Source organism: Zosterops lateralis (genome assembly GCF_965231275.1).
Source record: "Zosterops lateralis genome assembly, chromosome: 3".
Lineage (NCBI taxonomy): Eukaryota > Metazoa > Chordata > Aves > Passeriformes > Zosteropidae > Zosterops > Zosterops lateralis.
This window is the reverse complement of record NC_139764.1, coordinates 29,719,655-29,740,037: the sequence shown is the minus strand read 5'-3', so window position 1 is coordinate 29,740,037 and position 20,383 is coordinate 29,719,655. Positions and strand designations below refer to the sequence as shown.

The window sequence follows — 20,383 nt, the reverse complement described above, 5'->3', positions numbered from 1 at the left end:
AGTCTGTAAACCAAGATACTCCAATGGACCTTGTATCGAAGGGATAGCCTTAGCAATAGAGTTTCTGTGAGAACAGATTCAATTCTCTACAGTTTTGTACATGACTAAGTGTGGCAGAGTGAATTAGCTCTACTTCTTGGGTGAATAATTTGTCAGTCCAAAACCAACCGCAGAAAGAGATAAAACAAACCAATTTTGTGACCTGATGGACTGAGCTGATGAAATCTGTTCTGATTTTCTAGTTGGTCTAAATGTCCTGCCTCTACTCTGCTTTTCAGGATTGCATTAGCAGTACAAATCAGGCTGTGAATTCAGACAGTTGGGTAACAGTAGCCTGACATGACTTCATGTGTATGAGAGCATTGGAAAAATGGCTGGGTTAGTCCTTGGAGGAATATCTGGAATTTCTCTTCTATTGCTCTTTTAATGATGGCAGGTACATCTAAGAAAGAGGGAGCAAATGGAGGAGATTAGAAACCAACTGTGTTGTAGCAGAAAGGATTTTGTTTTTTATAATCTTATTTGAAACATGTAAAACCTGTCACTCTGCGGCAAGGTTCTAGAGTGATGACTGATTGTTCTTCTAATTAGATGATTCTGTGATGGACTTATAACCCAAGATGGTATAATACGCCTTTTTGGGTCTCATTCATTATGTTCAAAGATGGATTTTAGTCTAATCAAACAATAGTGATGGGTTTTGTTAATAGTTGTAAAGCTTAGTTAGAAGTTGTAAACCTTGTCCTGTGGTTGCTTCCCGCAAAATAACTCAATTTCTGATAGATACTTCATGGGTTCAGATTACTTCATGTAACTTCCATACAGCAATTTTTTTTGTTCTTAAAATGTAGTAATGTGGTGATATTGTATTTACTGCTGCAAATAGTGAAAACAAATGTAAAATCTAAACGGGATAACTTTTTGTTTACTAAATCGTACATTCCTGACTTTGTAGATGAAAGAACTTTTGATGTAAATGTTCCATCATAAACTCCTAAAATACTGATTTTTATTACAAAGTATTGGAATAGATTGGCTAGTTAAGTAATTCTTGAATAACTGTCTACTGTAGGGTGATTTCCTTGCCTTGTTTCTCCAAGAGCTGTACTTTGTACTTTCAACCTTAGAGGAAATTAGCACTTAGTTTTACCTTGTGGTATTTGTGCCCAGAGGCTTCAGGGAAGCACAAGGTTTGGTTGTGATGAGCATCACGAAGTGTCCAACCTCCATCTGATCATGGCCTGCACTGTACTGACAGGCCCTCAGTCTTCCAAAGATATCCACCTGGTTTAAAAGAACACTTTTTGATTTATGGAGTTTGAGGTCTGAAGGATGATCAACTTTTCTGATATGTTGACCTATGCGTTAGTTTGAAACAAGCATGCAATTGCTCCATTAAATAAGAAGTGCCCTGGAGTGATATGTATTTGTGTGGTTTGGTTGTTGGACAGCTTATTTTAATCTTTGAGCTATATCTAGTTAAAATGTTGTATTTAAAATTTAGTAAATGTATGCTATACCTTCTGGAGCCCTTATACTTTGTCAGCTTGATAAATTAACTTTGACACACTGAATATTTTTCACCAGCTAACGTAGCTGTTAGTTAAGTTAAATAAAGGAGAAGAGCCCACATGCTCTCTCCATGCATACAGCTGGACATTTCTGTTAAATTTTTCAACAAAAATGAAATTTTGATTGGTTCTTAAAGCTTCATGAATACACTAATTGGTGAATCATCTAATGTGCAGTTTAGTTTCAGGAAATATGAAATGGCTCACTAACTTTGTAGTTACAAGATTATGCAGACCTTCTGAAAATCTCAGTAAGAAAATGTGTGCAGTGATGGTGGTTGATATTTTTGGCTGTGAGAGAGGTTGGCTAAATCTCAATGCAGTTATGCATAGTCTGCACTAGTTTATATGGTAGGAACTCACTTGAAGAATTATCTGGAAGGAAGAAAGAATAATTTTACAGGTTTATCTGCTCTCGGGACCTTATCCAGATTTTGCTGAAGAAGTGTGCATTCAGGAACCTCTTCTGGCTCTGTAACGGGTCCTAAATGGAGCTGCTTTTCACCCTGTGTTTTTACAGTGCCGTGGTTGTTGAATTCTTCAGCCTTAGTGTTGGACAGCTGCAGAACATTTAAAGCCTATCTTTGAAAGATTGGGATAAGAAGGAGGGGGAGATGGAGGCTGGCCCAGATAAGTAATACTTCTTGAGGACTCTGAAGTATTTTCTTTATGTAGCCATATTCGGTGTGTTCAGGGCTAGCTGGAGACTACTTGGTTATGTAGTGCATTATCAACTGAAGTATTTAAACCAGTATTCCTTTCTTGTGAAAGTTTGAATCTTTACAGTTGTTGAAGAATCAAAGAGGTCAGGAATTTGGTTTTCTTTTTGTGGCAGCTGAATAAGAGCAGTTTCAGTGTGGTACATAATTACTCCATGTAAACTCAAGGTTTTTACAATAAATATTTTCACTGCTGTTGAAGGTGCATGGGGCATTCCTTCAGATACAATAGCATTGCAATGCATACTGCAATACCTGTGGTGAGCACCAGTTTGTTAGAGGCAGAAACTTTTACAGTCTTTATAAGTGCTTCAGTGATTTCTGACTGGAGCACATTTACAGAGGTGAAATTTGAAGTATTGCTTAAAAATTGGAGTAGGAGTTTTTCTGCAATACTAAAGCTGATAACATTCTTATTCCTCCTCAGCAGAATGAATTCTAATAGTAATTCAACAGTCAGCCTGGCTCCCAAATGAAATAACTTGGGCCCCATTGCTTGAGACTCAAATGTCAATCATAGGATTAAGAATTGTAATTCTGGGATAAAAAATGTCTGGCACTTACTACCTAATATTCTCATTAGGCTAGTAGAGACTCAGGGGCTGCAGTTGGATGAATTAGGCTTGATCAAGCCTGTGATAAAAACTGATCAAGATAATCTCTTCGACTTTTTTGCCTCTAAAACCAAAAATTTAGCTTGTAATTTGTGCTTATGCCAGTTTGACTTAATTTTCTTCATGGAACTTGCCTAGCTGAGCATGAACTTGTTTAATGGACTAGACTCTGTTTCTTGAAAAGAACTTGAACAGGAAACTTCCATCTCCAAGATGTCTCTAAATTCTGATACTTAGAATTTCATTTGCTTAGGTACATCTGTTTTTATGTCAAACTGTATACTTTGCCTCTGTACCTTGGGTTTTTGGTTTTGCAGTAAGGTGTGTGCAGCACTGTTTGATTTACTGACTGATTTACTTGTGGAAAAAATACCTATTACTAAACTTTGGTTTTGGGGAGCTTTTATGTTTGGCATCTGTGGAGGAGATTTAATTATTTCACTAGTACACTAACTCATCAATTTTATCAAAATAGTTTGGTTTTTTTTTTTTAAAATTGGCTCCAAAAGTTAAAATTTCTATTGAGTTGAGTCTTGCTGTGTTTTTGACTTGGTAGATAGGATGGTCTTACTGGTGGCTTGGAAGAGGAAGGTAACAATATATTTTTAAGCTGTCAGAGTTGTGGTGGTAAAATCATTAACAGTTAAGATTGAGAGGTCTGGCTATGGAGTTATCTTTACTCATTACCCCTATAGGATAATACCAGGCCATCCCTGCAGGCTCCACCAAGAGCCATCTCCATATTGTCATGTTATTTATTTACCGCCTGAATCCTCATTAGACTCGTGGCTGTTTAGCAGCAGACTTAAGGAGTCCATCCCTCCTAGGGGAGGGGGTACCTGGCTTTGTTAACATTGATATGATTGCTTTTCCTTGCCTTTTTCTGAAACCATGTGTGGTTTAGGTCTCTAAATTAACTCTCAATCACTTGGCAGGGAACCAGGAAAGATGCTCTCAGTGTTCTCTCACTGTGATCATAGTTAATAAAGCTTCTGTTTGACCTGTCTTAAATTGCATTTGTGTTATTACACACTTTGGACTCAGAGGTTCTCTGACACAGCTTCTCCATTTTTATTCAACTGGTTCATTGAATCCACACTGTTCTAATTTCTTTTTTCCTCTAGGTTAGTTGGTAGTGGATTAAGGGAGACCAACTCTGGGGTGTGTGACAGGATGTGGTGGTACAGAGGGGTGATAGTGTTATGTTGTCCCTTCAGTGACTTGTTCTCTTTTAAGTCCATCTCATCCAGCCACACTCTTAATGTAAGAAAAGTCTCTTGAATCCAATGAGCAAAGTTTCTGCTGCCAAGATCTCGCTGGGTATTTCGGCAAGTTCCTGCCAGCAGTTTAACTCATTTGGACGTTTGACACGATTTAAAACTTTGGCAGCAAACCTGATCTTCTTTGATTTCTGCTTTAATTTCATTTGTTTGTAGTACATTGAGACCTTAATGCAGATTGTCACAATGATGGTAGATTGGAATATAAATCAAATTTAAAGTTTCAGTATCAAACCAGCTTTATCTTCAAAAATGTGTGTGGCTTACCCACTGAAGAAATTCCTCATATTTATTGTTCTTAAGATCTGGTTAACTTATTTATGGAAGCAAGAACTTTGACAACAGGAATGCTGGTTCTTACAGATATAAAACAGTCTATCTGTCATAATTTAGGTTTAAATTATGAGATTGAAATTACTGATTGTATAGTATATCCTAGAATATGCAGAAGTACTACTTCTGGGTTTAAAAACACTGAACTGACTGTGGAAGAGGATATCAGGACTGTATGAAAAAATACTTCACCTGTTCTTGTATTTTCTGCTGAGCAGCCTGTATTGGCCAGGCAGATTTTTTATTAGGTGTACCCTGTGATGGTCAGGGCTATTCTTATGTTACATCCCATTACTGTATTTCAGGAGCATGTTGTCTGCCTGTTAGTATTTGCTGACATGATTAGCATATAGCCTGGTTTGGTAATTAGCAAATTCTGTCCCATCTGGATTGTGACATTGTAATTGTTGGTTTCTTTCTGTAACTTAGTTCTCTTTAGTTGAGAATGTTTGAAACGGTCTTTTTCAGAAAATATGGCTTTATACTTGACACCTGGCATAATGTGCACTGGTAAAGTTGTAGAAATACTGATTTTTAAATTTTTTTTTTAACCCCTATTCACTTAATCTACTCGAAAAAGAAAATTCATTTCTTGTTCTTTACGAGAAAGATAAGTTAACAATTAGTCTTCCAGTATGACAATTCCAAAATAAATTCACTTAGGTCTTCTGTGGTTCTTTCATGTCTCAATTAAATTATTTCCAAGTTCAGGTAATTACACAGTAGTCTATATTATAGAGGTATTTTTACTGAATAGTATTCTAGCAATATTTTTTTTAGTAAACACACAGACTCTTTCTGATTGACCTGATGATCTCCTGTTTCCTTTACTGGAACTAAAAAGATAAAATCTGAGAATCAGTCAGAAGTTTTAATTTTTATAGTACTGAAATAGTTGTGCTGTGAGAAGTGAGGAAGCTGTTTTACCTCAAGAGTCTGTGTCGCCCAGTATCAGTTCTCATGTGCAGATGATGCAATTTTGTTTACTCAGGTTTGTTGGTCTGAAGCATTTGTTGGAGGATTTGGCATTTTTGTTGGTAGAATTGTTAGTCCCCATGTGCATACAACGTGGTTTTGTTCTCACCAACTCCTTTAAGAGTGAAGTGTCTGGTAAAGAAATTTCAGTGGTTTTGTCAGAATGATTGTGACTAACATTCAAAACTACCAAGTAATTGCACTCATCCATAGCTCAGAGTTGCTTATGTGGGTGACTGATGACCACTGCATTGAACAAAATTTCTATTTTGATGTTTGTCCAACAGTTGTGAACAGGTTTGGTGACTGAAGGTCCAGACTCAGACCAGTAGAGCTGCTGGTGTCTGAAATAGTAGTAGGCATCTTGTATCTTAGATCAAGGTTTGGACTTAGATTCAGTATGGCACTAGTTTTGGAGAAACATTGTGTTCTATAGTTCTGTATAATTCAGGAAAAACTGACTTTTTGTTGATTGACTTTACACTTGCTTTCAGGTGAGAAGCTGGTTTCTAGGGGTTAGCTCTAAAGAAACCTGAGAGTTTGAAATGTCCTGGCTTTGAGTGTTGTTTGGTTTGTCCCTTCCCCACATTTGATGATCACTGTTGTATTTTTTTGATGACTGATGTTTAGCTTTTTTTTCACAACTAGTTTTGATCAGAATTTTAAGAATGGAAAAAAATGGCAATGTATCATTGGTTGTCTCTTTGGCAGTACCTATTTTTAAGTATATATGGAAATCCTTGTTGCTAGTGTGCTCTATAGGAACTTCACACCCTTTTTTCAGCAATAGAGTTTATATGGGTAGAAAATATTCTCCTGGAATATCATAGATGACAATAGATAGCAATAGCTGCAAATCTTCACCTTATTTTGTAAATGGTTTTTAAGATAGAAATTATTTTGGTTTTAGTCCTGGAAGTTCTTGCTTACAGGCTCAAAAATTATCACATCATGAAACCACTTCTTTTTTTTTCTTTTTTTTTTTTTTTTCAGTTATGCAAATAATTCCGTAGAAGCAAAAAACTGCAGAATGTCTACATAGGCCATGAATTCTATATTTTCTAAGCATTAGTTAAATATGAAATGTTCATCAATTTTGCACCATGATAACCAGATTGTCTCAATGCTAGTAAAGTTAATGTGGCACACTAATAGTATATCTGTGCATGGCTGAACAATGTGTGATCCTTGAAAGCCTGTAATAAGTGAAAAGGATCTTGATTTGACCGTTTCATTGACAGTGGCATGTGCAATTTCACACAAGTTTCCTAAGGGGGCACCTGCAGTGGTGTTTTCTGTTTTCCTGAGAAATAGGTACACTATGATTTTTGGGTTTACTTTCTTCATAATTGTAGAGAGCAGTAAGTAAAACAAACCTGAAAACTGTAGAGAAAAGAGAGTAATGTTATCTAAAGAAATAAAATGCCATGCAGTTAAAGTTTATGATTTGTCTTTTACTATGAAATTTCATGAAGTTGTATTTCTCCTTTTTAATAACAGTGCTTTTTTTGACAGAAGTTTGATACTGCAAAGATGAGGAAAGCCAGAGTTCTGCCCTTTTTGTTATGCAGTACAAATCTAGAAGGAAAATGTTCAGGGTCCATTCTCAGTTTTCCCCTGTAAACTTACCACTTGTATCTCATTTTCTGGGTCCTCACAAATGCTGGGCTCGGTTCCTTCTTTTGCTCATAGATTTGCTTTTCTTCATACTATTAAGTTAAAGCTTGAATGCCAGAAAATCTACTTTGCAATTTAATTTTGGCTGACTCCAAGAGGGTCAGTAATTATAGTTACTGTTTCCAACAAGTTGATTTTTTCCAGAGGTCTTTTTATGAAGAATGTGACTGGATTAATTGAACATAAAAATGAGTCAAAAACTTTCTTCTGGCAAAGGCAAATATAGGAGTAGGTGCTAGTAAGGTTTTCAAAACTCTGTTACCTAGGTAATTTGTAGATGTAGTGCGAGCTGTTGCCCAAAGAAGTATAAAACTGATTTAATTTATTGAGAAAGTTACTGGAGTACAGCTTACCTATAAAATAGATAGCAATTCTCTGCAAGTTTTTTAGTTTTAACTCTTACAAGCAAATTGATGTTGGGATATTATTAAAACCTACTGCCGCCAGGCTTCCTGTCAGCAGTAAGGTCGTCATCCCTAAAGCATGGTACCCTGTCTTTTTTCAAGTTATTCTAAATTCAGAGAGGACAGTAAGTTAGTAGTTGTTGATTTTAGAGTATGCTGACATCATGGCTGACATACCTAACAGAACTGCTCTTCTGCCTGGCTTGTTTATGTGCCTTCCTTCAGTGTCTGGAGGGGCTGAAGAAGCAACAGTGGTGCTCTGAGGCCGCAGGATGACGTACTTTAGTCATTCAACAGCGTCTGAGAGTGCTCAGCTGATGCCTCTCTGCTGAAGGATGTTTAGTTTTGTGGTTTCATTAATCACTGTAAGTTTTCCTAATGCCCAGGATGCACTTTTCTTTTATAAAAACATCATAGTGTTGCTATAAGGAATGATCCAAAGGGAAGCATTTTGCAAACATAGAGGAGTTTGTTGTTAGCATGAAAAAATAGTCTTGGTCTTTGCTGTTGGAAACCCCTGTGATTTGTATATAGGAACTGTGGTGTTACAGATACAGCTACGTATGAAAATATTCTGGTCTTCGATTTGGGACAGTGATGAAAGCCAAATCTGGAAAAGAATGTCAATGTGCAAAGGCAACTCTCTATTACAAAATCTCACTAGGTGGGCCTATGTAGCTGAATCCAGTGCTCTTAATTTTTGTTTCCTACTCATTTAGCTTTGCATGTGTATTTTGTCTTTTTACTAATTTTGGACTTGAACCGTGTATTTAGCTGAAAGGAAAGTGATGCCTCTATGCAGGAGCTGAGGCTGGGGCCCAAATAAATATGTATGGAAAGTTGCTACTCAAAAGGCTTTGCACAAACGTACCTGTCCTATGTGTGCAGGAGTCAAGTAGATAGGGGTAAACTGTGTATTTATATGTAAATACAAACATAACTGCTTGTTGTGTGGGAGTAGACAGAAAGAAGACAGACTTGAGCCTCCTTGGTGAGGAGCAGCAGCCATGGAAAGTATCATGAAGTGACGGAAGTGGAGTTCTGTGTCATCCCTGCCGAGCTGAAGTTGGCAGTGTGTTGGCAGTGGCACAACCACAGGTGCTGTGGTGCCAAACTTGTGTGTGATCCCTGGGCTGTAACACAGTGCCAGCCTGGTAAAAGAATTATTTCTGCTTTTGCATCTTTCTCCCTTCTCATCGGGTAGAACATGACCATGGAAATCTGCTGTGGAATATGCTGAGTCCCTGCATCCAGAGGTGGGCAACAAAGCTGGTGCAGGGCCTGGAGGCAATGTCCTGTGAGGAGCTGCCAGGGTCTTTGGGCTTGTCTGGTTTGGAGAAAAGGAGGCTGAGCAAGACCTCATTGCCCTCTACAGCTCCCTGAGGAAGGGAAGTGGAGAGGCAAGTGCTGAGCTTTTCTCCCTGAGATCCAGAGATGGGATGTGTGGGAATGGTTCAAAGCTGCTCCAGGGCAGGTTCAGACTGAACATTGGGAAGCATTTCTTCAAACACTGGAACAGGCACCCTAGGGAGGGGGTCAGTGCCCCAAGCTGTCAGTGTTTCCAAGATGTTTGGACATGGTCCTTGAAATGTGCTTTAACTTGGTCAGCCCGCAATTGGTCAGGCAGCTGGACCAGGTGATTATTGTAGGTCTCTCTCAACTGAAATATTTTATTCTACAGAAAAAAAACAAGCTAAAAAAAGCCCCAACAACAAAAAACCAGTAATTAGACAAAGGTAACTTTGTACCAAGTGTAGCTCTGTTCAAAGATATTTCAGTTTTAGGCTGGGTGCATGTCCTGCTCACATCATGATACTTCAAATAGCTTACAATTGCCCATAGTGGGAGTTGAACAACAGTAACTGGATGTAAAGAGTTAATGGCTATGGCTATTTCTGGTTTATATGTGATTTGAATTTAAATAGAATATCCAGGACTGCTTGTAAGAGAATCAGAAAAGTGAAGAAAAACTCTCCTGGTTGTATTTTCTTACACTTGAAGTGGAGTTTTTCCCCTCTTCACGCTCTTTGAGAGGTCTCATCCTTATGGACTTTAGCTCCTGCTTACTTTTAAGTTCTCTAAAAGTTCTGAAAGTTCTCTATTTTCAATATGAACTTAAGAGAATAGTGTCTTTTTATCTGCCCATGTTGCTTCACTTTCTTGTTTGCTCTCTTAGGATGGAGTGTGCCATTGTGTGAGATCAAGGCTGTGGAGTCTTCTAGTTGAATATGTCTCTGAGGCTTGAAAAGATCACTCTGATTTACCTTCAGATTTTTTCTGGAGAAAACAAGATGGCATAGACTGTTAATGTTACCTGATCTTGATGAGTAAACAAGCAATTGGAGTTTTTAGGAAGGAAGATAATATTATGTTTTATTTGTGTTTGCTGGCTCCATCCTGTGCTGTCATTTCACTGAACCTGACATTGGTCATCACACAAATAACTCTGAGGGTGTCTAGCTGTTCACCCAGCAGTTTGCAAAGTCAGAATGGACAATTTGAATGGTTTGATTTCGTATCATTGACAAAGGCATCCTATCTTGTTATGCAGCTGTAAACCTCTGTAACAAAGAGCATTGCTGCTTAAGTGAAAATGTCATTGTTCCCATTGGTGTTCTTCCTTCATCTGTTTCTTCGAGACATAATAGGAGGTGTTGGAAAAATTTTAAGAGATGGTATATTCAATCATTTGTAACTTTCCTGACGTCTAATCTTTGGGACCAAAATAGTTTAGGCCTTTTATTCATCTTGAGTTTAGTTTTGTTTAAAGCTTTTTGCCAGAATTCTTCATCTGTTTTCAGAAACAGAACTAGAATAATTGTGCCGCTTTTTAATGTCAATCTCTGCTTTGATATATTGTAGTACGCCTCTGAACTGGAACAACTACATGAAATTTGTCAGTGGGCAGCCTCTGGCTGAGCAGTATTGTTTTAATTTTACATTAAAATTGAGCCAAAATTAAGCCAATTCTCTTATTGGAAATTTCTGATCTAGACATGGCAGTTTTTTGTTTTGATTTGGTTTTTGTGGAGTACCCTGGAAACTGTGTGCATTCTGTATGCTCAGCAGGATTTGTCTTTCAAGTACATTTCTGGGCTGCAATAAGCTGTGCAGAGCATGGGAGTGAGAATTGTCCCAAGTTAATTAGGGCATTGAAGGGGGTCCTATGGCACAAAGCCAGCTGGGAAATCTCTGAGACAGCCCTGACAGGTGTCAGCTCCAGAATCGTGCACTTGTTCCTCCTCCTTTCCTGTCCCATCAGCTCTGCAGTATCTCCTGGCTGCTGCCAACACCGGTATTATGACTGTGACTTTGGCTGTGTTAAGACTCCAGAGAAGCTGAGGTGTCCATACTGGGCTAAAGCTTGGCTTCTTCTGTATCTGAATACTTTTGTTACTTCTGAGCAGAACAAGGATGTCACTCATCACACTCACATGTAACTGTGCTTGTAAGAGAGGGTGCTCAGTCACTTCTCACAAGCAGGGTGTATGCATTTGGTCAGGACTGATTGCTGTGACGGCCAAAAAAAGCTCAATATGATTCTTCAGAGGCTTCAGATCAAATCTCAAAAGACTACTGGGCCAATGAACCTAAAGGTATTTTTCTTTAGCAGTTCCAAACTGGACCAAATTCATCTGGACTTTTGTAAGGATAGCAGAAGATACTCCACATAAAGGCTGCACTTCCTGGATTTATAAAATGAGGAGGTGGCTTTTTAAAGATGGCCAAAATGTAACTTTTTTTGACATTTTTCCTGCAACAACTTAGACTTTGAAGAACTATTTTAGGTAGCTACCCAGCCTACGAAATTCTGACCAAATCAGAAGGCTGCAGAAAGCAATCGAATGTGTCTGATGATGGGAAGCATTAGGTGATAGTAGTAAATAAATTATTAAAAAAAAAAGAAAAAGAAAAAAAAAAATGTTTTCAGAAGCATGTCCCTCCTATTGGAATAAGTCTTAGGGACCACCAAGTAGACTGACTTTCTTTGCTGTTTTTGAGGTGGCTAGGTTAAACTTTAAGAAAGATGGCCTTGCCTGTTGACACAGTACAGCTGAAAGTTTCTTTTTTAAAATGCCTTTCCCCTGTAGCAAAATATGTGTCAATTATGTAGACAGTTGCAGCTGTGTGAGAGAACTTTCCCTGAGTTTCATTGCTGTGTTTTCTCTGAAGCAGCAGCAGAACCCACTGTTGCAGTGTGAACTTCTGGGGAACTTGGTACCTGCTGGATCAGGTGTTTCTTTTCCATGTTCATTCAGTATAGGAGCAAACAGATTTTGCTGAAAAAATGTTCCAGTCTGGCTGCTTAACAGAACTCTTACGAAGATAAATATTTTTTCTTCAAATAAAATTTCTTCAAATGACAAATTTTAAGTTATCTACAAGTTAATTTTGTATATCTGTGTGCCACTGGGCCCAGTACAATCAGAATTTTGTAGCCTTGTGTACAGTCAAACATTAGGCAGTGTTCTGGGGTTTTCCCTCCCTCCCCCTACCCAAGTAGCAGACTCCTGCCAATCTGTAGCAGAAGAGGTTGAAATCTCTGAACTCGCACAACTGGTTTTAGTTATTTGGACCCTTCAATTTTATATAAATGGTTCGAGGGGTGCTCAAGCTGTGATTGATCATGAGTATTTTAAGAATTTTTTTTCGTTTTCATCTATTTTTGAATCTAGAATTTGGAATTCTCATTCTTGTGATCACCATGCTTGTTTTTCTTCAGGAATTCCTGGCCACTGTGTGACAATAGCTAGATGTGGAAACTGCCATGTCTCATAATGACAATTTTTTATTTTTAACATCAAGAATCAAATTATGAAGGATACTTTAAGATCACAACTTCCTGAACTCACTTATTGAACAAGTTGTTCCTGCACTCTTGAAATATTCCTGTGCTTTATAAAAAAAGCCAGAAAATGTCTGGTCATTCAAGTAGCAGTTGAACCATCTTTTTGAAAAAATAGAGATGAATATTTATGGCATTTCTATATTAATAGTTTTCCCTGTTAACAGTGTTACAGTTCCTGATCTTCTGGAGGGTACAGTGTTTTTTCTAGATGAGTGTTAGTCTTGAAGCTAAATTTTAGTTTTTGCTTTATAATTAAGACTTTGATTTAATCTTTCATTTAATAAAACATGTTTCAGGTTATAAGGAGAATCTGGATTAACATTAAGGAGTAGGTTTCACAGAATTGGCTAAACCAGTATTAACAGTTCACTGCTATTCGTAGACATGGTTCTTTTCCCTTCCTCTCCCTGCGTAAGACTGGAGATTCTCCTACCTTTATGCTATCACTTGTCTCTTCTGACTTCTTTTTCCTTATTGAAGTGCTGTTTGTCTGTCTGGTGCTTCCATTAATTAGCTGGTGGTGACAATGAGGTCAGATGAATGTTGGAACTGATGCAGAGGGATGGGAGGGGGAAGCAAGAATATCCCTTTTAATAGGAGCCAAACAGTGGTAGATTAATTATCATGGACTATCACCCTTAGGGTGCCCTTTCTATGGCTAAATTCTGTTGATGAGAAACAACCTAGAAAGAACTCTACTCTTCAGTAGCTGCCCTCTGACAAGTTTATCACTCAGGAATCATTGATTTAGGTTTGCTGAATTTTCTGTGGTGCTGCAGACTCTTCCTGCATGAAGTGCAGCCTCTTAAGCTGTTACAGAATCCCAGAATAGGTGAGGTTAGAAAGAAAGGTCTGCAGTGGTGATCTGGTCCAATCTCCCTGCTCAAGCAGGGTAAGCCATTCATACAGGTGAGTCTCTGCTTTCATAGGCCAAAAGAACATTACTGGTTTTATTAGTCTCATGCAGCTGGCAATGGTCCTTTGCTGCATCTTCTTGGAGTTCCTGCAGTTCCTGTAACTTATATTCATCCATATCAGTTAGGAGCCCTTGGACACTGAGCAGCTTTCCAATACTGAATGAGCTGGTGTGTAGGTATTTAAGTGATATCACAGGTTAGTGAGTTGTCTTTTTAGGTAGACCATTTGCCTATTGATTAATAGGAATGCCCATTAGCTAACCAGTGGATTAGTGATTCATGGCTAGGCTCTTGCTGCAACAGTCCTTTAGTGATAACTGGAGTCAGCTTTTGGATTGATTAGATGATTTCAAAAGACAAAGCATTTATATATTTTATTTTCAGAAGAATTTAGGAGATAACCAAATACATATATTTTTCTTAGAAAATTCTCATTCTGTGGGGGATCACATAACATGCACAGGTGCTTCTTTGCTAGAATAAGCGTTTCATTCAAATAGTTTTAATTTAACTGATTGCTTTATGTAAAACCAAGAAGAAAAATGTAGCCACATATTGATAATCTTATTGTCCTATCTTACTGTGCAATGGAGTCTAGCTCCTTGAAGATAAGACAGTAGTGTAATAATCTACTTAGCACCTCAGTTGTAATGGACTGAGGCAATAGATGCTCTTAAGAGGAAAAACCTGATTTTCCTATCAGGAATTGTTCATCAGTGATTGTTCATATCAGTGACTATTGTGCATATTGTCATAGTCTTACATTTCTGACTATGTGAAAGGTTAGATACTATGACTTGAAACTTTTATGGTAGGTCTTGATCCTGTGTTTTGAATCATGGGCACTGCTTCCATGGCACAAGGAAAGTGTGGTGTGGGTGGGGTTTATTTGTTTGTTTCTCTTGGTTTGGTTTTGGGGTGGGGTTTTTTTTGGTTGGGTGTTTTTGTTTGGTTTTGTTTGTTTAAAAAAAAAAAAACAAAACACTGAGTCATGAAGCTTATGAGTAGAGACCAAGAGAGCCTCTAGATTTACTCATTAGTAGTCTTTGAATACAAATGGAGAGCAGGTGTTGCAAAGGGCTGGATCCTTTACTGTCAGGCAGAGAAACATTTTTTTGTTATTGCTAGAGCAGTAACTCTAAACACAGTAACGTACAATCTCATTACTCTGAGGTTTTTTCTTTTTAGATATTGCTAATGGATCACTGTATTGGTGCTGTTTAATATTATTAGCAGTTAAAGGAATGTTGTAATCGTTCATATGGTGTGCCCAGGCAAGAGCAGGGGCACACTCTGTGGCTCTTCGGGTGAGTTTCTTCCACTGCAAACAGTGGTTTGACTGTCAAGCAGTTCGATTGCAATCTTTTGTTCTCCCAAGCACCATCATTTGGCATTTAATGCTCATTGATTAAAGTCTTTCATATGGAGACTATGTACAAGTGTGCTTCCAAATTTCCAGGGTTTTAAGATATGGAAACTTTATGCTGCTCTACATTGTTAGAATTCTTGACTAGGAAGCTAAAACGCCTGAAATGTGAAACTTGGCCAAGACATAGTCAATGTATTTGCTGAGCAATTTCCTTTGAAGAAATTTAGTTCTGACTTTTTAATGTTTATACTTACACTATCTTGCGCAAGAAGAATTTCTAAAGTATATTGGTGTTACATATATTTTATATATATAAAATTTTGTATATGTTTATATGTAACTAGACACTTGTTGGTTCAATTATACAAACTCAGCTAAACTAACTAAGGGATTTTTTTTTGTCCCTTACTCCTAAGAAAGATTTTCTTACCTCAGAGGCTGAGCCTGCAAGGCTAATGCTTTAAAGTTTTACTTGAGTTTTAATAATGTGAAAAAACCAAGGACAGAATTTCAGAAAGCTTCACGTTCACTGAAATCGCGATTTTTAGCAGAGGTCAAAGTATGTTTGAAGTCTTTAAACTTTTTGGGGAATCCCACTTAAAATTCCTTATGCATCCTACTTCTATCTAGTTTCCAAAATGTTGGGGATTTCTTTAACCTTTTTTTTTTTTTTTTCTTTAAAGAGACACTGTAATTTGCTATGTTCATAAGTTGTCATTGCACATGCTTTGTGTTCAGTGTACAGAATATACAGAACAGTCTTAGTATTGATTTTCTGGCAAATAAGTCCATAATTTTAAAGTTACCTTTAAAGTAAGACCTTTAAGAATTTTTAGAATTAGAAAACCAAAATTTCGGTTCCATCGCAATTTAGTGGTAGTGGTGTTGATGTTGCAGCTGGTTGTGCTGCAGCAGGACCCTGCACACCAAGGCTTGGTGGGTGCTCAGTGGCAGAACTTGCAGGTACAGAACCACAAAGCACAGGTTTCCTTCAGCTGGGAAGTTGCAGAGAAATGTTTCTGATAGCTCTAGCTGGGTATAGTCTAGGATAAAGTTGCCTGTGGATTAAAGTGAAAACATGAAACAGGCTAGACCTACTGGCAGCCTTCCAGCTGCTTCTCCTTCTTCTTTGCAGGGTTTATGTTCTTTTACCTTCCCCAGGCCCAGCCTGGGGAACCAGGTGCTTGCTGCCAATTAGTCTTGTCAAGACAGCCCAGAGCTTCTCTTGACAAGCCTGACTGCTGACAGCAGCTGTGGGATAGTCTTAGGCAGGATTTTAACTCCTTGCTTGCCAAATGCTTTGCAGGTTAAATCCTCCAGTCTCATTCTGCAGTTATTCAAAAAAATAGGTTTCTGTTTTGTGAAAGTATATTCTATACAGAAACTGATCCAAGATTTCCAGTGGTGCTGTAGTGATAGATTTTACTTGCCAAACTTCTGGCATGAAAGAATGTGAGTTGAGAGTTAAGTCATTATGAAGGTCACTTCATAAGTTTATGTTATTAGAACTGTCCATCTCAGGCCACCTTCTGCTTGCAGTACAGCATAGCTGTAGCTGGATACCAGCTTGGGCTGTTACTCTTCTTAGTTGTTATGGTTTTAGAAACTTTTGAACTTTTGGGTCCATTTCACTTAAATTTGAGAGAAGGGCTGCTTTATTTTATTTTTCATGCAAATTCTATGAATGGCAATAATACTTTTCCCTGTGTGGTCACCATTGTATATATTGCTAGAGAAAGACAAGTACAACGTTGGTTTTATCAGTTAACAAGAGGTGGCAGGTAGTTAGTTTGTGTTGGAGAATATGATGTTTTGCTTGGTCAGGTTAAAAGGACACATGGGAAGTGGCTGGGGGCATGAGAAAAGCTCTGTGTACAGGATGTACCTGTAAATTATGGGGGACACAGGTACAGTGGTGAGGGAAAGGCATTTGGCAGGATGTTGAGCTTTTGAAACATGTAGTGAGAAGAAATAGGACTGTTAAACCAGTATAAATTGATCCCAGAACAGTAAGACTGTGTTTGGAAAATAAGCCATTTGCAATTGAATGAAATGCTCTGTTTACAAAATATATTAAATTGGATGTTTTTACTGAGCCTAGTCAAAGATGTGGGATGTGACTTGACTCATCTTTTCAACTTTGCTTCCAATTTCCTTTGCTTTTAGTGAGGCACAGCTATTAAGGTATGCTTTTTCTTAGCTCAGAACTCCCAAGAATTACATACGAATGGCCATTAATTCACTATTTGTATCAATTTGAAACCTATTTATATTTTAGAACTTTTTAGAGGAGGATACACTTCATTAGTGTTCTTAAAAGCAGAAACAAATTCTTCTCTACTGGGGAAGAGATCCATAACTTTTCTCAGAGTACTTATGGCTTTTGCAGAGGTCATCAAGAGGGCTGCTGGACTTAACTTAAACACTGACTGGAAACATTTATTCCATCCACATGAATTTTAAAAAAGTATAATGGCATTTTCTGTGTGAGAAGAGTTAAACATAGCAGTATGGAAACCATTACTGCACTAAGTCACCTACAGTTCTCTTCTATGGCACTACCTGGCTAACTTAACTTGTTCTTTTGCTTTTTCAAATGTTAAGGTGAAATTGAATTGCCGGATAAGGGTGTATGGAGGTAGTTTAAAGGAAACTGCTTCCATTTAATGCTGCTTGCGTGGATTTACATGCTACAATGGGTGGCCACCATCAGGATACTGCCTAAATGTTTTGAAGGTTTTTTGACTTGGAATTAATCTGTGCCATTGTCTTGAATTTGCAGTTCCTAGCATAGAAATCTACCACTGTATGGAGTTCTTGGTAAATCTGTTTAGTGTTAGTTCTGTTTTAATATCTGAAACTGATGTTTGCTCTGTGGTTCTTACGTGATTAGAACTACTAGCTTTGTTCATGATGGTTGTGTTATTACCTACTAGACTTGTGTAAGTAGAGGGAAAGGAGTATTTAAAAAACAGTTGTCTCTAGTTTTGGTTCAGTGCCATAACTTTCTGTTTGTCTGATGGCTTGTCTGCTTCAGGGATTTCAGATTTTCAGATTTGAGCAGCAAAGAAATGGATAGCAAGTGTACAGTGCTTTTCAATCCAGAGTGAACACACATAGTCTCAAAGTGGTCCTTTTGGAAACTCAAAGCCTACTAAGGGGCTTACGAGAATCTTCCCACTGTTCAAAGTTTTGGAGGAGTATTTTTGAACTGAAGCTACTGATGTGTAGCTGCTTGGGAAGAAACTGGCAGAACATCAGCTGTCCAAGCTAAGACTGCTTTTTGCTCATTGCAAATCTGCACCGAGGAGGGGGAGGAGTTTACTACTTACTCCAGGTTGGAACAATGGCAAAGTATCATTATTTTACTTTGACTTGTCAGTCTGCCAGCTTAAGTCCTTGAAACTTGCAGCTTTCCTTGGGTTTTAGCAGAATGCATCAGGCCAACTCAGCATTTTGTTTTTTGAGGTAAAGGTTTTCAGTGACTGAACTTTCAATGCAAGTATTCAAAGCAGCCATCTTAAGCAGAGTCCTAATCTCTGTCTTTGCAGCCAGAGTCCCACAGCTGAGAATGGAGATTTCTCTTCAAAGTTGTCATCTAAGAACTTAACTTCTACAGAACTAACCAGTGCTGCTGTGGAAGGAAGCAGTCTTGCCCTGCCTGCTGCTTCCTCCCTCCTCATCTGCCCCTCCCATGTGTTACCTTGAATGTTTGTACAGAAGTCATAAACCATATGGAGTAAACGATGGAGACTTTTTCTGAGAATTCATTTTAGTCTGGATCAGTTCCTCGAGCTGGTTGAGTGAGCAGCCATATGGTGTACAGACCACCTCCTGCACCAGCACAGGTGGCCAGGAAGAGGCTGACGCCATTTCTTTTGGTTGCAGTGCTGACTTAGGCCAATTCTGTGTGTTGTTGGAATTGTAGTTCTGTGTCCTTTACCTCTTTTCTGGCAGGTTTGAGTTTTGGTTTGGGGATTCAAACATTCGTATTCATCTTCCTACGTGACTGCACTTCCAATTTATCAAAGCCTAATAGTTAAAAACCAGTAGTACTTTATCCTAATAAGGCTTTCATGAGCACTTGAGACACTTGGCCCCTTTACCTTGTTTAGTTAAAAAAATAGCAGCCACCTTTTCCTCCCAGGCCTCTAAATCAGCTCTTTGAGCTGTCTGCAGCGAGCACATTTTTGTGTGTGTGGAAAAATGCCTGGTTCCTCTTGAGCCAACAAATTCCTTGTTTTTTGAGAAATGCTATCTCTAGTATTACAGTAGTAATTCATTATTTCTGGAATGTGCATTAGAAGGGAGGAAATTGCTTTGTAATCCTTAGCATTGCCCTTCCTTCCTCAAGTGGGTTACTTCAGATGTAGGGGCTTGCCAGCCTTATTCACTTTGACTGAATAAGGTTGAGGAGCGCTGACGGGAGCGGCTCCCTCAGTGCATCCCTCCAGCAGGAGCCTGCAGCAGGCACTTGGCAGCATGCAGATAGGACACTGGCCTCTTCAGCAAGCATCCCCTAATGGAAGCAAATGTCTTTAATAAGAGTCTCTTGTCACTGCTAAGCAAATCATTTTAAGGAATGACACAAATAGAAGCAGTGTTTCCCTCTAGTCTTGTGCTTGTACCACCATGATCTGTGGAGGCATGCACCAGGGTCATGGAATGTGGTAGCTGGTTTGCCTGTCTAGGCTCCAGCTAGCATTGAACTAAACAGTGTGCAAGGAGCAGGGAGACTGATTTCTCTCCCTCCCCTCTTTTCCTTCTCCTGTCAGGTTACTGGGTTTTTGACTTGTGAGTGTCTGGTTTTGTATTCTTTCAATGTTTTGACCTTGTTTCAGTGTTTTGAAGCTATCATCTTACAAAAATACCAAAACAAATAATATCGTAGGTGGGTGTTGTGTTTTTTTTTTTTTTTTTTTTTTTTTTTTTTTTTTTTTTTTTTTTTTTTTTTTGTGTGTGTGTGTTTTTTTGTTTGTTTGTTTTTTATTCTGGTCTGTAAGGCATCGTACTTCATGCAGTGTATCATCTTTTGTGAAGGTGGTGCATTGTCAGGAGTTAGTACTTTGAATATAATAAACCATGCTGAGTAATTTTAAAATTGGATGGACTGAGAGTGGAACAAGTGTATTATCTTTCAGACAGAGCACAGCCTTGACTTTGAATAGTGTTCCTACAAAGTCACAGGCAGAAAGCTCTAGCTAGATCTTGTGACATTTCTGGAAAGAGTGGTCTGAGTTTTCACAGTAATCTGTTAATATGTGGTATTTTAGGATTACAAGCAAGTTGTAACTGTAGCTTTATCATGTTGCTTAAAAATCTCCTTGTTGTCTCTGCATTTGTGCACTCAGAATACTTGAAGACTACATTCATGCAAACTTCATGCCTTTGAATGTCTCTAAATGTACTGCAAATGGGAATATAGCACTAAGGTACTACTGCTCATTGCTTCTGTAATCCCTGTAGAGTGCTTATTATCTGTTATTTTTAAGATAATTTATGCCAGTTCAAAGTAGGTAGAAATGATTTTTAGTTGCAAAGAGATTTTGTTAAGAACATCAGTAGAACATTTATTTTTCTTAGAAAAATAATTGAGTATTTTTTCTTAGAAAATCTACAAATGGTTGAATTCACTTTGTGGATTTTGATGGAATGAAATTGATTTCCTGTTTAGG

The 20,383-nt window shown here is 38.2% G+C and overlaps 1 protein-coding gene across 5 annotated transcripts in view; it reads left to right on the top strand.

Moving 5' to 3' along the window:
• SOCS5 (suppressor of cytokine signaling 5) overlaps window positions 1-20,383 on the top strand; it is a 76,236-nt gene that overhangs the window by 1,285 nt on the left and 54,568 nt on the right. Inside the window, exon 1 of one of the 5 annotated variants that reach the window (XM_083856846.1) lies at window positions 7,922-7,938. The exons of 3 other annotated variants lie outside the window; for them this stretch is intronic. The gene's annotated coding sequence lies outside the window, so the exon portion shown is untranslated. Of the gene's footprint in view, window positions 1-7,921; window positions 7,939-19,942; window positions 20,141-20,383 lie in introns of those variants that run through there. One more of the 5 variants, XM_083856845.1, reaches the window with a different exon arrangement.